This window comes from Bos mutus, unplaced genomic scaffold (assembly GCF_027580195.1).
Source record: "Bos mutus isolate GX-2022 unplaced genomic scaffold, NWIPB_WYAK_1.1 CTG197, whole genome shotgun sequence".
Lineage (NCBI taxonomy): Eukaryota > Metazoa > Chordata > Mammalia > Artiodactyla > Bovidae > Bos > Bos mutus.
The window spans coordinates 252237-269117 of record NW_027219421.1 but is presented as its reverse complement, the minus strand read 5'-3'; positions in this window follow the sequence as shown (position 1 = coordinate 269117).

Here is a 16881-nt window from a genome sequence, read left to right as displayed (position 1 = left end):
CACACATATGGAAAGATTTTCTATCATTTACAGATTGCTATCATACTTGGATAGTTTTGCAAAGTGCTTCATGTTCAACAAGATTCATAGGAAGGACTTCTGATAAATTCAGGTTTCTGATAAATTTTTATGGTTTTTGATTAAAATATTACTGGTTTTAGTTCATGTTTTCCAGACACAAGGAAACTCTTCCCCAGAAGCTAATTATTTGGAAAATAAGACCCTTGTAAGTAGAATTAAAACATGTCTTTTGTTTCTACTTGATCCGTCCAGAAACTGGAAACTCTTAGGTTTCTAGCAGATGTATCAGATAAATAAGGAAGACCACCTCCTAACAAGGGCAACTCTTCCACCTTCAGTTGATAATTATATTCTCTGAATGAAATTTCTCATCTGCAAAGTGGGTACTAAAAAGTAATATCAATTTCATGGAGTTATTGTTTTATGTGAAACTGCTTACTGCAGTTCCTAGCACAGAAGAGATGTTCAATAAGTGGAAACTATCACGGCAAGATATTTTACCAGAATATTAAATTGACTGTCCCTTGCTATGGTGTGAATGTTTGTGTAAAAGGAATGAAAATGGAATTCTTGAGGTTATAGCTTAAAGGGCACTGGTGCTGGTATAAAGAGCACAGTTGACAAGAAAACAGCCAACCAAGATTTCCTCCACAGAAAAGAGATTAAAACTCAAATCAGAGGAGAGCAAAGGCCTGGGAATGAGAGGCAGAAAGCTGAAGAGCCCTGTCCCCAGTGATCGCCATCCCCAAAGTAAGGGGGGATACAGGATATGACAGAAACCACTTCATGCATGGCTTGTACCTTACCTCCTGTTAGAAGCCAGCAGAGTTAGCAGCTTTGTAGAGGGGACTCCCAGGCCATCATCCTGTGTTACAAGTGAAGTAGAAAATGCTTACTTCCCACTTGGGGTCTGGAAAATTCAGAAAGCGGGAAGCAGCAGGCTTATGGAGTCTGGAGCCAGGATGAGAGAGTGCCATGGAGGGAGACGAAGTGTGTGCCGTCCAGCTGGGGAGCAGGTAAGGACTCAGTTACTTTAAAATCTCATAGCAGAGTTGATTTTAAAGACAAAACAAATTAAAAAAAAAATCTGATGGGAAAGCAGAAGCCAGATTTTGCTAAAGTTTAAGAGAAAATAAGACAATAAATAAGAACTCTTCTTAAATATAAATCAGCTACTTTTATAATCAGCTTAGGTCTATAATCCCTATCCTTCATCCTCCATGTTACAAGTGGTTCAGGAGAAGGAAATATCATATCCTGGGAGCCCCTGAGAGCAGCTGCCCAGTGAGGGTCCTTGGCTTCTGCAGGAATGAATCCAGGAACAAACTGTACAAGTAGAGTGAAAATGGACTTAAATTCAGGGAGATACACACTCCATAGACAGAACGTGGATCTTCTCAGAAGGCAAGAGTGCCCCCAAGTACGGGGTTGTGAGTTTTTATGGGCCGGGTAATTTCATAGGATAGTGAGTAGGAAGAATATTCTTGCTATTCTAGGGAAGAGATGGGTTTTCCGGAACTGAACCACCACACACTTCTTGGCCCTTCATGGTCAGCCTTGGAAATATAATGGCACTTGTGGTGTGAGGAGAGTGATTTTTAGTGTAATAATGAAGGTGTAATAAGTTAGAAGTCAGTGACCAGACATGCTCAACACCATCTTGTTTGTAGCTGGTTTGAGCCGGTTTTTGTGGGGTCCTGTTTTTCTAAGTATCTGTGCCCCCCTCCTTCCTGTCTCACAAGCATAGACCCACTGTTTCCATAGGGGTGAGGCCATCTTAGCCTGTCATCTGGGAACCCAGACCTGGTTCCCTGTCCACCTGGATGCCAAGGTCCTTCCCTTTCATATTTAAGCAATATCTAGTTGTCGTCCTCAAATGAAAGGCACCAGGGGCTTCCACTCATTTCAGGAGCAACATCAAACCCCTGCCAATAGAGAGTTAACTTATGGGTAAAAACAAACAAACAAAAATGATTATATGAATGCCTTCCCTTTGGCCTTAGGGAAGAATCTGGCCTCTTTTTCTTCATCAGGATCATCTCCACAGGTAACAAAGAAAGCAGTCATTAAAGGTAAGGTTGTGCCTTTAACACTCCAGGAGACCAGGCAGTGATGAAGCAGTCACTAGCAAAGCCCATCAACAATTCCCTGGAGTAAAAGATTATGGAGCTTCCTAGGTGGCTCAGCAGTAAAGAATCTACCTGCCAACACCTGGAGACCTGGGTTGGATCCCTGGGTCAGGAAGATCCTCTGGAAGAGGAAACGACAACCCAGTCCACTATTCTTGCCTGGGGAATACCATGGACAGAGGACCGTGGTGGGCTATAGCCCATGGCAGGAAGGGGTCTCAAAAGAGTTGGATACAACTAAGCAACTAAACAACAAAAAAGTAGAATCTGGGCCATAAAGTCTAACTTTTTCCTTTCTTTTGTGCTGAGTTGAGTTTCATTTGTTCACAGTGCAGCTTGTGCGGGGTCCTGGTACCCTGCCCTTCAGACCAGAGCCCCTGGTGTGAAATAGCTGCTCTGATGCCTCAGCTCCAAGGGCCATGTGCAGAGCTGTTGCACAGGGCACTGTGTTTCAAGATGGTGGCCAGGGGGCTGTGAGCAGAGGTGATGAACCTGGCACTGCGATCTGGCACTGCAGCTACACAGCTGAGCCTGTCCAGAGGGAACCCCACCCCCTCTCCACTCATATGAACCACAAGCAGTAGCTCCATGCAGGGCTTTTAGAGCAAGTCCTATTGGAACAAGCCACACCTGGCAAAGAACTCTGATTGGGGTCTGACTAGGGTTGGTAATAGAATAGGCAGAAATCAAACCCTCTTCTGCCCTGTAATGGTGTGTGATTCTCCTAGAGACCTAGATAAGGGAGATGCACTGGACTAGCTAAGACAATTATTTCTTCATACAAGTATAGTTTGTCTGGTTCCCTTCAAAAATATTTACTCTTGGAAACTTGAGTCTCCCCTCCTGTTAGAAGCCAGGGGAGGCATATAGACCTTCCTGTTCTAGTAGGTCAAAGACTTAAAGAATGAGAAACTCAGGAACCTCTCAGAGCGGGATTTTTGAAGGAAAACTATTTTCTGGGAGACCTGGGCTCACACTAGACTCAGGAGCCAACAGTATTAGACTGTTTTCTCCTTCGGACGCCCCCAACCTTCCTGACCTGACCCCCAGGTAATGCCCCGTGAGGCTAAATTGAGTGATTTAGACTCAAGATTTGGTGACTGGCCAGGGAGTGGAGCCTGATTCAGGTCAGGAGATCTTCATGGGGATGAGATTTTCCTGTGAGGATTAGTCTTCTGCAAGAGGCAGGTAGAGATTCATGTGAAGAGAGTGGAAGGGGGCCCTCTATTAAAAAAAAAAAAAAAAAAAAAACAGAGGAAAGAAGAATGGTGTTGCCCTGGGGAGTTCCCATGGAGGAAGCTTTTTGCTAAATGACCAATTCTTTACGTGGTTTCCCTTTTAGAATCTGGGAAAAGACAAGTTGTGAAAAACTTTAGCTATTTCCCTTAAGGATCTAGGCACCTGGGTGCACAGGGAACCAGGTCTGGGCTCCCAGGTTACAGGGAAAGGGAGGCTTTCCCTTTCCTCCCTGATATAGATGCTCCTTCTACTTCTGCAGCTGCTGCTATCTAGTCACTTCAGTCATGTCTGACTCTGTGAGACCCTATGGACAGCAGCCTGCCAGGCTCCTCTGTCCATGGGATTCTCCAGGCAAGAGTACTAGAGTGGGTTGCCATGCCCTCCTCCAGGGGATCTTCTCAACCCAGGGATTAAACCCAGGTCTCCTACTTGCAGGCAGATTCTTTACTACTGAGCCACCAAGGAAGCCCACTGATATAGATACCTACCCTTTTAAACGTATTCTGGTTCTTGAGTTAAGTAAATGAGACCATCCCTGCCCAGTGCTGGACTGCAGTTCTGGGGAGGCTGATGGGACAGGATGGTGAAATGGGAAGGGCAACAGTCTCCCCACCTCCACTCACTGACCTACTGGGGAGAGAGTGTCATCCTGTTAAGTGGACTGTGACTCAGAAACTCAGGTCCTGAGAGCAGTCCTGTGAAGGGGACAGAGCAGGAGGTGAGGGGGGAATTCCCCACAGTAGCAGGGAGCTTTTCTTAGTGCACAGTCAGGAACACCAGGGAGAATGAATCTGCTATCTGTCACTACATCAACCACCTGAGATGTAAATGGCCTAAAGCAGTGGTCACTTATTTATTTCTCAGTACAGTTGTGAGGCTGATGAGGCAGGGTTGTTGCTGACCTCCTGGTCACACTCACAGGACTGCCCACACCCAGGGGCCCCACTGGCACTGGGTGTCCAGGCAGGCCTCATTTCTACTGTGGGCTGAACCAGGATGGCTGGAGGACCTGGGGTGGCCTGGTTTCTCTCCTCACGTGGCCTCTCATCTCAGGCTGCTGACAGCTCAGTGGTCAGGGAGGGAGTCTGTAATGGAGTCACCTCTGAGCTGAGGTCTCCTAAAGGATTAGAAGGCAGCAGTGATCAGGGAAAATGAGGAAGGGCTGGTAAGAGGGATGAAACAATTCATAAAAGGGACTAACATGTGCCAAGACCCTGTGAGGTAGGAGGGTGTATGATACTTTCTAGAAAAGCAGGAATAAATTTAGTTTGGTTACTGCAAGGGGTGTAAGAAAAGAGGGAGGATGAGTGTCAGGTCATGCAAGTTCAAGGAGCTGAGGAATTTTGTTGCTGTTTTTAATCTTCATAATAAGAGTAGGAAACCATTGAAAAGTTTTAAGCAATGGGGTGACATGATATGATTTGCTCTTTATAGAAAGAGCATGGCTCTGCATTTCAGGTTTTACAGGGGGAAGGGAAGCAGGCTTCCTCAACCTTAGCACTGTTGACATTTGGACCAGACAAGTCTTTGCTGGTGAGGAGACCTGTGCATTGCAGTGTGTGTTGCAGCATCCCTGACCTCTACCCACTGGAAGCAGTAGTCACTGCCCCACTTAATTATGACAACCAAAAATGTGTACAGAGTTTTCCAGATGATCTCTGGGGACAACCTCTCAACCTCCTGGTTGAGAACGACTGGGCTGGAGTAAGAGCTGAGCTTCTCTGCTCACTAGGACTCTTTCCAGGAGAGAAATACTCATCACCTGGGCTCGAGTGGTGGAGGTGGAGCTGAGATGAGCAGATAGGATGGCAGAGACCAGATGAACTCACCAATATTTGGGTAGACACACCCATAACAACTGTCCAGTCCTCAAATCCCTCTTTGCTTTCCTCCAACATTCCACCTGTTCTGAAAAAAAGAATCTGGTCTTGTGTTGGGGTACTCATAGTTGGGTGGTAAAAGAATAGTAAGTGTAATATAAAGTTCATTTTCACTCCCTTGTAGTTTGTTGATGCAACACTCATGTAGGGTCAAAGTCTGATCAAGAAATTGATTGCTCATGTAGGGTCAAAGTTTGATAAGGGAACTGATTTAAGATCAGCAAGGCAGGGCAAAAAAAAAAAAAAAAAAAAAAAGGTCAAAAAACAGCAACAAAATAAAGGACTTCTTTGGTGCTCCAGTGATTAAGACTATGTGCTCCCAACATAGGAGGGACAGGTTTAATCTTAGTTTTCCTGGTCAGGGAACTAAAATCCCACATATCACACCACATGACCTTAAAAAAAAAGACAAAAGGAAAGAAACAAGACAGGGATTCCCAGGATTATTTATTTATTTTATTTTTGGTTGTGCTGGGTCTTTGTTGCTTTTATGCGGGCCTTCTCTAGTTGAGGAGAGCAGGGGCTACTCTTCATTGTGCTGTGTGGGCTTCTCATTGCAGTAGCTCCTCATTGTGGAGCATGGGCTCTAGGCATGCAGGCTTCAGTAGTTACAGCTTGTGAGCTCAGTAGTCATGGCACATGGGCGTAGCTGCTCCTCAGTATGTGTAATCTTCCCAAATCAGGGATCAAACCTACGTTTCCTGAATTAGAAGGTAGATTCTTATCCACTGTGCCATGGGGGAATCCCTCCCAGGCTTATTTTTGAGTGAGGGAAGTCTATAGTTTTAGAGAGCAAACTCTGAAACATGAGGGCAATGGGGAGAGAGCTCTGGAATGAACTTGCCTGAGGCATTGGCAGCAAATGTTAGCTCAGCTTCCTGCAGAGGCCACCGTGTTCTTTTTAAATATAATTGTGCCCTCCTTCTCTGGGTTTTTGTTATTCTTGTTCCATCACTAAGCCGTGTTTGATTCTTTGAGACCTCAAGAACTATAGCACGCCAAGCTCCTCTGTCCTCTGCCATCTTCTGGAGTTTTCTCAAATTCATGTCCATTGAGTCAGTGATGGTATCTAACTATCTCATCTTATATCACCCCTTCTCCTGCCCTCAATCTTTCCCAGCATCAGGGAAATGAGTCAGTTCTTTGCATCACGTGGCCAAAGCATTGGGGCTTCAGTTTCATCATCAGTCCTTCCAATGAATATTCAAGGTTGATCTCCTTTAGGATTGACTGGTTTGATCTCCTTGCAATCCAAGAGACTCTCAAGAATCTTCTCCGACATCACAATTCAAAAGCATCAGTGCTTTGGTGCTCAGCCTTCTTTATGGTCCAACTCTCCCATCCATACATGACTACTGGAAAAACCATAGCTTTGCTTATATGGATCTCCGTTGGCAAAGTGATGTCTCTGCTTTTTATTACACTACCTAAGTTTGTCCATGGGGTCGCTAAAAGTTGGACATGACTGAGCGACTTCACTTTCACTTTTCACTTTCATGCATTGGAGAAGGAAATGGCAACCCACTCCAGTGTTCTTGCCTGGAGAATCCCAGGGATGGTGTAGCCTGGTGGCTGCCGTCTATGGGGTCACGCAGATTCAGACACGACTGAAGTGATTTGGCGGCAGCAGCAGCAAGTTTGTCATAGCTTTTCTTCCAAGGGACAAGCATTTTTTAATTTCATTAAAAGTGGCTGAAGTCACTGTCCACAGTAATTTTGGAGCCCAAGAAATAAAATACGCCATTGCTTCCACTTTTCCCTTTTCTATTTGCCATGAAGTGATGAGACCAGATGCCATGATCTTTGTTTTTCTGAATGTTGAGATTCAAGCCAGATTTTTTACTTTCCTCTTTCATCCTCTTCAAGAGTCTCTTTACTTCCTCTTCACTTTCTACCATTAGAGAGGTAACATCTGCATATCTGAGACTAGTTGATATTTCTGCTGGCAATCTTGATTTCAGCTTGTGATTCATGCAGCCTGGAATTTCTCATGATGTATTCTGCATTTAAGCAGGGTGACAATATACAGCCTTGACATACTCATTTTCCAATTTTGAACAACCATTTGCTCCATGTTCCATTCTAACTGTTGCTTCTTGACCCACATATAGGTTTCTCTTTACACAATGACTAATAATACTCTAACCTATGCCTACCTATTAAAAGTATGAGAATAGTGAGTTCCCATTCCTCAAACACTTGGACTAATCTCATAGAAGATATTGCCCTTAGTTCTCATCTGTTTGTATCCTATCATAGGAAGTATGCATTTTAACTTTTTATTATGGAAATTTTCAAACATGTCCAAAAGTAGAATAGCACAATGAACTTCATGAAATAAGCTTCCATGGTCATTAGCATGTTATCCATCTCATTTTGTTAAACTTTCATCTTTTGCTGCAGTGCCACCAGTATTTAGCACAACTCCCAAATACATACAATTTCACCCACAGATACTCCAGTACACACCTCTGAGAGATAAAGACTTGAGAAAGATAAACACAGTCCATTTCCGTTTAATAATCACCTTAACATTAATATATGTGTATGTGCATATATATATTCACACTCAGTACTACATCTCAAGAGCATCTTGAGAAACTTTGTCAGATGCCTGCTAAAATTTTAATATTAGGATTTCACTAGAGTTTTCTTCAGAGCCATCAGCCTTTATAAGCATATATATTTGGTATTATATTCCTCTATGTATTGAACCCAAGAGGTTGTTCTAATGAAGACCACTTCTTTTCTAAATCATTACACGAAATTGGTTTAATACTGCTCTTTGGAATTTTATTTGATGGCAGTTTCTTGGATAATTTATTTCTTCCTTTGTAGATAAGCTGGTAAAGAATCTGCCTGCAATGTGGGAGACCTGGATTCGACCCTGGATTGGGAAGATCCCCTGGGAGAGAAAAGGCTACCCACTCCAATATTCTGGCCTAGAGAATTCCACAGACTGTATAGATCATGGGGTCCAAAAGGGTCAGAAATGACTGAGTGGCTTTCACTTTCACTTTCCCTTTGAAACACTGGATAAGCAGCTTGAGTCTTATCTTGGTAGCACTCCTTTTCTTCTGTCATTATTATGCAACAACCTAATAAGATAATTTTCCACCCAACACTTGGAATCAGAAATTTAAAGTGATTTTGAGGAAAGGTAGGAGCATACGTGGTAGGAGGGGCTGCCACATGGAGGTCACAGGCCAACAAAGATGGCCCTGGTTTTCCTTTCCCAAAGGTTTTCCTTCCTGTTACAGTTGTAGGGGACCTGGTTCTGGTGAAAATGCTGTGATGTTTGCCTTTGCTGCATGTTATATGCCCCACTCCTTACTTTAAAAGCTGAGAGAAGAACCCAATCAACACCTCAGATCCTCCTGCGTTTTCCATCCCATCCCTCACCCCCACCTTGCCCTTCTGAGTAAAGTCTATCAAAATTGTTGTAGCCACACATTCCAGGAAACAAACTCATTCAGAAGGACAATGCAGATAGTGGAGTGCAGTTTATTACACTGATGAGCCCAAGGCAGAATCTCCTCTTAGCCAAGGACCCCAAACAGTTTTTGTGAAAACTTATATACCCTAAGGGTACTTGCTCAAACCCACCTCCCCAAATTCCTTGAAACTAGTCTGGACAAAGTAAAGAGAGATGCGATCAAAGTTAATCCATGATTTATGTGTCACAAGACTAGATAAACAGTGGATATTTATCAATAGGCCTGTGGTCATATCTCGATAAACATAATGGAATTTACCACTTTGTTCTGTTACACAGATAATTAGCATATTCTTTTAGACAACGGAGAGTCCAAGTACAAATCCTGAGGCTCTTTTATCTGGGGTCTGGTTTTCCATTGGTATGACATTTCTATATACACTGGGCACAAAGTTCAGAGTCCATTGGGAGGGTGACTGTGCATGTAGCCTAATGTTTGCAGCCTGGCCTCAGATGGAGTCCAGCTCTGTCTGTTTCCTCCTTCAAAATATCAAAGAATAACCTTTAATTAACAAAGAATTTAGCTTAAAGATTCAGCTTGAGAACTCTCAGTTCAGTTGCGTTCAGTCGTTCAGTCGTGTCCAGCTCTTTGTGACATCATGGACTGCAGCATGCCAGGCCTTCCTGACCATCACCAACTCCTGAGTTTACTCAAACACATGCCCATTGAGTCTGTGCTGCCATCCAACCATCTCATCTTTAATCTCCTTCTCCTCCTGACTTCAATCTTTCCCAGCATCAGGGTCTTTTCAAATGAGTCAGCTCTTGAAAGAGAGGTGGCCAAAGTATTGAGTTTCTGCTTCACCATCAGTCCTTCCAATGAATATTCAGACTGATTTCTTTTAGGATGGACAGGTTGGATCTCCTTGCAGTCAAAGACTCTCAAGAGTCTTCTCTAACACCACAGTTCAAAAGCATCAATTCTTCAGCGCTCAGCTTTCTTTATACTCAACTCTCACATCCATACCTGACTACTGGAAAAACCATAGACTTGACTAGATGGACTTTTGTTGGCAAAAGTAATGTCTCTGCTTTTAATATGCTGTCTAGGTTGGTCATAACTTTTCTTCAAAGGAGTAAGTATCTTTTAATTTCGTGGCTACAGTCACCATCTGCAGTAATTTTGAGACCCCCAAAAATAAAGTCTGCCACTGTTTCCACTGTTTCTCCATCTATTTGCCATGAAGTGATGGGACTGGATGCCATGCTCTTAGTTTTATGTATGTTGAGCTTTAAACCAACTTTTTAACTCTCTTCTTTCACTTTCATCAAGAGGCTGTTTTGTTCTTCTTCACTTTCTGCCATAAGGATGGTGTCATCTGCATATCTGAGGTTATTGATATTTCTCCCGGCAATCTTGATTCCAGCTTGTGCTTCCTTCATCCTAACTTTTCTCATGATGTACTCTGCATATAAGTTAAATAAGCAGGGTGACAATATACAGCCTTGACATACTCTTTTCCTATTTGGATCCAGTCTGTTGTTCCATGTCCAGTTCTAACTGTTGATTCCTGACCTGCATATAGGTATCTCAAGAGGCAGGTCAGGTGGTCTGGTATGTCCATTTCTTTCAGAATTTTCTACAGTTTATTGTGATCCACACAGTCAAAGGCTTTGGCATAGTCAATAAAGCAGAAATAGCTGTTTTTCTGGAACTCTCTTGCTTTTTCCATGATCCATCAGATGTTGGCAATTTGATCTCTGGTTCCTCTGCCTTTTCTAAACAAGCATGAACATGTGGAAGTTCATGGTTCACATATTGTTGAAGCCTGACTTGGAGAATTTTGAGCATTACTTTACTAGCGTGTGAGATGAGTGCAATTGTGCGGTAGTTTGAGCATTCTTTGGCATTGCCTTTCTTTGGAATTGGAATGAAAACTGACCTTTTCCATTCCTGTGGCCACTACTGAGTTTTCCAAATTTGCTGGCATATTGAGTGCAGCACTTTCACAACATCATCTTTCAGGATTTGAAATAGCTCAACTGGAATTCCATCAGCTCCACTAGCTTTGTTCATAATGATGCTTCCTAAGGCCCACTTGATTTCACATTCCAGGATGTCTGGCTCTAGTTGAGTGATCACACCATTATAATTATTTGGGTCGTGAAGGTCTTTTTCATACAGTTCTCCTGTGTATTCTTGCCACTTATTCTTAATATCTTCTGCTTCTGTTAGGTCCATACCATTTCTGTCCTTTATCGAGCCCATCTTTGCATGAAATGTTCCCTTGGTATCTCTAATTTTCTTGAAGAGATCTCTAGTCTTTCCCATTCTATTGTTTTCCTCTATTTCTTTGCACTGATCACTGAAGAAGGCTTTCTTATCTCTCCTTGCTATTCTTTGGAAGTCTGCATTCAAATGGGTATATCTTTCCTTTTCTCCTTTGCTTTTTGCTTCTCTTCATTTCACAGCTATTTGTAAGGCCTCCTCAGACAGCTGTTTTGCTTTTTTTTCGTTTCTTTTTCTTGGGGATGGTCTTGCTCTTTGTACAATGTCATGAACCTCTGCCCATAGTTCTTCAGGCACTCTGTCTATCAGATCTAGTCCCTTAAGTCTATTTCTCACTTCCACTGTATAATCGTTATTACAGCTACCCCAGGTCAGTAGGTGCCCAATATGCTATTGGAGATCAGTGGAGCAATAACTCCAGAAAGAATGAAGAGACAGAGCCAAAGCAAAAACAACACGCAATTGTAGATGTGATTAGTGATGGAAGCAAGGTCCAATGCTGTAAAGAGCAATATTGCATAGGAACCTGGAATGTTACGTCCATGAATCAAGGCAAATTGGAAGTGGTCAAAAAGGAGATGGCAAGAGTGAACATTGAGATTTTAGGAATCAGCGAACTGAAATGTACTGGAATGGATTAATTTAACTCAGATGACGATTATATCTACCACTGTGGGCAAGAATCCCTTAGGAGAAATAGAGTTGCTATCATAGTCAACAAAAGAGTCCAAAATGCAGTACTTGTATGCAATCTCAAAAATGACAGAATGATCTCTATTTGTTTCCAAGGCAAACCAATCAGCATCACGGTAATCCAAGTCTATGCACTGACCAGTTATGCTGGATTAGCTGAAGTTGAATGGTTCTATGAAGACCTACAAGACCTTTTAGAACTAACACCTAAAAAAGATGTCCTTTTCATTATAGGGGACTGGAATGCAAAAATAGAAAGTCAAGAAACACCTGGATTAACAGGTAAATTTGGCCTTGGAATATAGAATGAAGCAGGGCAAAGAAAAATAGAGTTTTTCTAAGTGAACGCACTGGTCATAGCAAACACCCTCTTCCAACAATACAAGAGAAGACTCTACACATGGACATCACCAGATGGTCAACACTGAAATCAGATTGATTATATTCTTTGCAGCCAAAGATGGAGAAGCTCTATACAGTTAGCAAAAGCAAGACTGGGAGCTGACTGTGGCTCAGATCATGAACTCCTTATTGCTAAATTCCGATTTAAATTGAAGAAAGTAGGGAAAAACACTAGACCATTCAAGTATTCCCTAAATCAAATCCCTGAGAACTCTAGAGAGCCATGAATGCATGTGAGGGGAAGTCCAAGGGCAGAGGGAACAAAAGGGTGGAGGTGATGGGAGCAGGGCAGGTGGAGGACTAGCTGTGGGGTTGGAGGAGTATTCATGAGTATTCATCTTACCTTCCCCCCACCTCTCATTCACGGGCTCATAGACACAGTCAGGGGGCTGGTGATAGAGATGTGACAAGCCTTCTCTTGACCTCAGGCCTGCTCTTCTGGGGAGGTGAGGGAAGAATTATCAGAGGTTGAAGGACAGAACTAAGTGATATGCATGTCCTTCCTACCCTGGGAGGGTATGAGAGATCTAGACACTATAAAATATGTGATGTCCCTATTAAAATGGCTTCTTTGGGTTGGAGAGTAGAAACTATTTATACAAAGACACACAACTTGTGTTTCCCTCAATTTCAGTTTCCATTTACAGCCTTGACCTCAGAGCCTTAACATATCAATGAAGCAGCCAGAGTGAGCCCTTAGGGTACATCTCCTCAGCACATCTATCCTAAGAGGCCCCTTCACATACACAGGACAGACATTGTGCAAATCACAGCAACTGGCTGTGCTCTTCCTGAACTAGCATGTTCTTTTCTTCCTTCTCTCTCCAACTGACTTCTATTTAAATTATACACATGTCCTCACTCTGAGACCCTCCCCCCACACACCTGAAGTTTATCAGCCACTAAGTCCTTAGTCCAAGGGGAAAAGAGAAGCAAGTGGTCACATTTGGGACTCGGAAAGTTGTTCACCTACAGCCTGGGTGCTTTAAAAGTCACCCACCATGTACTGAGCCCTCCTATGCCCAGGCTCCCAGACAGGTGCTGGGGTCCCTGGAGGAGACACAACTGCTGCTCTTCCAGGCTGAAGGAGGAAGGAGACGAGAAAGGAGGTGATGCAGGAGAGTCAGGAGAGGGGGACAGGGAAGAGGGTCTCATCTCAGGGAAGCAGAGGCGTCCTGCTGGCAAGAGCAATGTTTCACTTGTGACCTGAGAGGAGAGTAAGAGTCAGTCAATAAAAGACAGAGGGGAGGTTCCAGGCAGTGGAAAGATGGGTCCAAAGGTCCAGAATAAAGGAGAGATTGGTGGATTTGAGGAACTGAAAGGGAGAGAGAGAGAAAGTCTAGAGATGAAGCAGGAGAGGCAGCAGGACTCAGGCAGTGCAGATCTGTCCCACGCCCTCTGGACATGCTCATAGTCACTCCCACTTCCTCCTGTGGACACAGCCTTCTGTCCTAAAGGAGTCCTTCCCCATATTCTTACACGTCTAGTCAGGGTTTTTCACTGAGTAGTTAAAATCCAACCTTTGCTCACCACCTACTAAGGGCAGGCATGCTACTATATCTGGGGGAAAAAGCAGTAATAACACACAGCCCCCCTTAAGCTCATAAAATTATATTCTGTTTTTTTAAAACACCAAATGTTAACCACAAAAAATACATCCAATAACCAAGAGACAAAAAAGACTAACAACAACAAAAATCCCACATCATCAATTCTTTTAGATTAAAAGAGAGGGGCACACATCACTAAAGGTAAAAACAAAACTCTAAGGCAATAGGGATCTAATACCCTTGACAAAAAGTTTTTGAATTGAGGTTATAATTGACATATAACATTAGTTTCAGGTGTACAACACAGTGATTTTTTTTTATATATTGCAAAATGACCACAATAAATCTGGTTGATATTCATGATTAGACACTTACAAATTTGTGTGTGTGATAAGAACTTTTAAGATCTACTCTCTAAGACAAATTCCCTGGCAGTCCAGTGGTTAGGACTCCACACATCCACTGCAGGGTGCATGGGTTCAATTCCTGGTCAGAGAAATAAGATCCCTAATGCCAAGCAGCCCTGTCTCGCACCCGACACACCACCACCCCCCCACCCCCACAAAAAAACTATCCTCTTAGGAACTTTGAAATATACAATATGGTATTGTTAACTACACTTGCTATGCTGTACATCACATCCCCAGGATTTATTTTTCTCATTGTCAGGAAGTTTGTACCTTTTGACCTCCTTCCTCAATTTTGTTCTGGGAACCACCAATCTGTTCTCTGTATCTATGAATTCAGTGGTTTTGGGAAGGAGGGGATTGTTAGTTTCTGATAAAATGTTCCAATCTTCAGAATCTGGGTGAGAAGCATGGCACCACGGCCACACAGTGGAGCCTGACTGCACTGACCATGATGCTTAGAACCAGGGCTCCTTGGTCACTGATTGAGTTTCTCCTTAGGACACTCCTGAGACCTTCGTGTATGTTAACTACACCACAGAGGTTCTCACTACAGTTGCTCATATATTCATTCAACAGTTATTGGGGAGCTTTCTGCGTGTGTGTGCAGGTCTGTGTCCACACCGTGGGCAGTGTGGTGAGGATGCAAAGGATAGGAAAGAGCTGGAAACCAGCCACCCTAACCATGTGCAGGGAAGGAAAGGCAGAAAAGGAACCTGAGAAGAATCACAAAGTTGTCTACACAGATAGAGACGGTTCTCCTGAAGACCCTGAAGCTGCACCTGGAGGCCAGCACATTCCCCTCCCCTCCACTGGAGCTCCTCAGTACTTACCATGTGGGTGGCTGATGGCTGCCTGATAGCTGGCATTCTTTTCCCTCTTTGGGGCCCTCTGGGCTCAGAAATTCACATTTGGAAGCCCCAAATCACCAATGGCTATGACATCGTTGTTTATTGATATGGCAGGAGATATTCCATTTCACATTACTTACAAAGTCTTCTTGGAGGAGGTCTTTTGCAATGAAAGCAGCTGCCCTTTGGGAAGAAATGAGATCTTTTGCTTCCAACAGTGGTTCAGTCTTGACGGCAGGGTGGAATCACCTGCAGGGTTTGAAAAGGTGTTGATTCCTGCCTCCCCTCCACTAGGATTTTAACTGCAATAAGGCTTTAGCACTGGGATTTTACAGAGCTTCTCTGGTGATTGGGGCTTCCCTGGTGGCTAAGATGGTAAAGAATCTGCATGCAATGCAGGAGACCCAAGTTTGATCCCTGGGTTGGAAGATTCCCCTGGACAATAGAATGGCTATGCACTTCAGTATTCTTCCCTGGAGAATTCCATGGACAGAGGAAGGATCCTGGAGGGCTACAGTCCATGGTGTCACAAAGAGTCAGATGCAGCTGAGTGACTAAACCTACCTGGTGACTGAATTTGCGGCCAAGTTTACAAACCACTGGCCTTTGCTATATTGAAGATATAAAGGCATGTACCTGGATAAGCAGACAGAGTAAACAGATCAGGTGATGCTGCAGGAGCAGGAGTGTGCGTTTCTGTGGGTGGAGAGTGTAGATGAGGAGGGTGAGGCAAGGATTCCCCATTTTGGCCCCTGTGTGGTCTTCCTTGCCCTTCATTCTATGGCTTTTCCACACCCCATACCTTGACACCGGGAATCTGCTGTCCCCTCGTGGTAATTTTCAGTATGGCACCGTTGTCTCTAGAGGCTTCATACAAGCCCAGCTTTAGTTCATCACAAATCTGATAATGAGTCCAAAGGTGTGGCTTGCTGGGAAGGAAATCCTGGGAACTGTACAGGATGAACAGTTTGGAGTCTGTTCAGGAGTCGCTACTGTGCAGGGAAGCTCAGGAAGCTCTAGGCCACTGGCCAAGCACAGGTCTTGCACACGGCAATGACTGGAGCCTTCCTGTGCCTGGGTTTTGAAGAAATTGGTCTTATCAGTCAGTGACTAGTTCCTGTGATATCAAGCATCAGGAAGTGCAGAGGTGTTAGGTGACAAGTTTCATAATAAACAGCAGCCACCCCACCCCTTATTTTGCTTTGTGTGACAGGATGTGTTTTTACTTAATTATCATGTTTAGTTGTAACACAAGCCTAGAGGGTGTTAAGAGCTCCATCTTACAGAAAAGGAAACAAACCTACAGAGTTTAAAGAATCTTCTCAAAGTCATATATCTCATAAGTGACAGATGCAGCCTCTGAGCCCAGGTTGGTAGAATCATACAGTCTGTCCCAGCTCCTCCAATGTCCCTGGCAGGACAAGGAAGTCTCACCTGCCCAAAGATTTGCACAGAAACTTAAGCCTGATTCCCTGGTTGGGTCCATATGGCCCCTGCAGGTGCCTGTAGCCCCTTTAATCCTTATTGTACCTTAACTTGGATACCTCCTTCTGCAGGGCAGACCCCAAGAGCCCCATGATTGGCAGGAGGACACCTTTGCCAGATTCTGACAGTTTTCCCTGCAGCCAACTCCTAGCGGTGCGGTCAGGCCAGATTATGAGGAGAGCTAATGAGAGTCTATATTTCTGTTTTTCTGTCAGTACCATACTGCTTTGGTTACTGTAGCTTTGTAATATAGCCTGAAGTCAGGGAGCCTGATTCTTCCAGCTCCATTTTTCTTTCTCAATATTGCTTTGACTAGTCAAGGTGTTTTGTGTTTCCATCAAAATGTTTTTAATTTTGTTACTTTTCTGTGAAAAATGCCATTGGTAATTTGATAAGGATTGCATTGAATCTGTAGATTGAGTAATCTACACATGTAGGTAATAGAATTAAAAACATAAATAAGCAAATGGGACCCAATTAAACTTAAAAGTTTTTGGA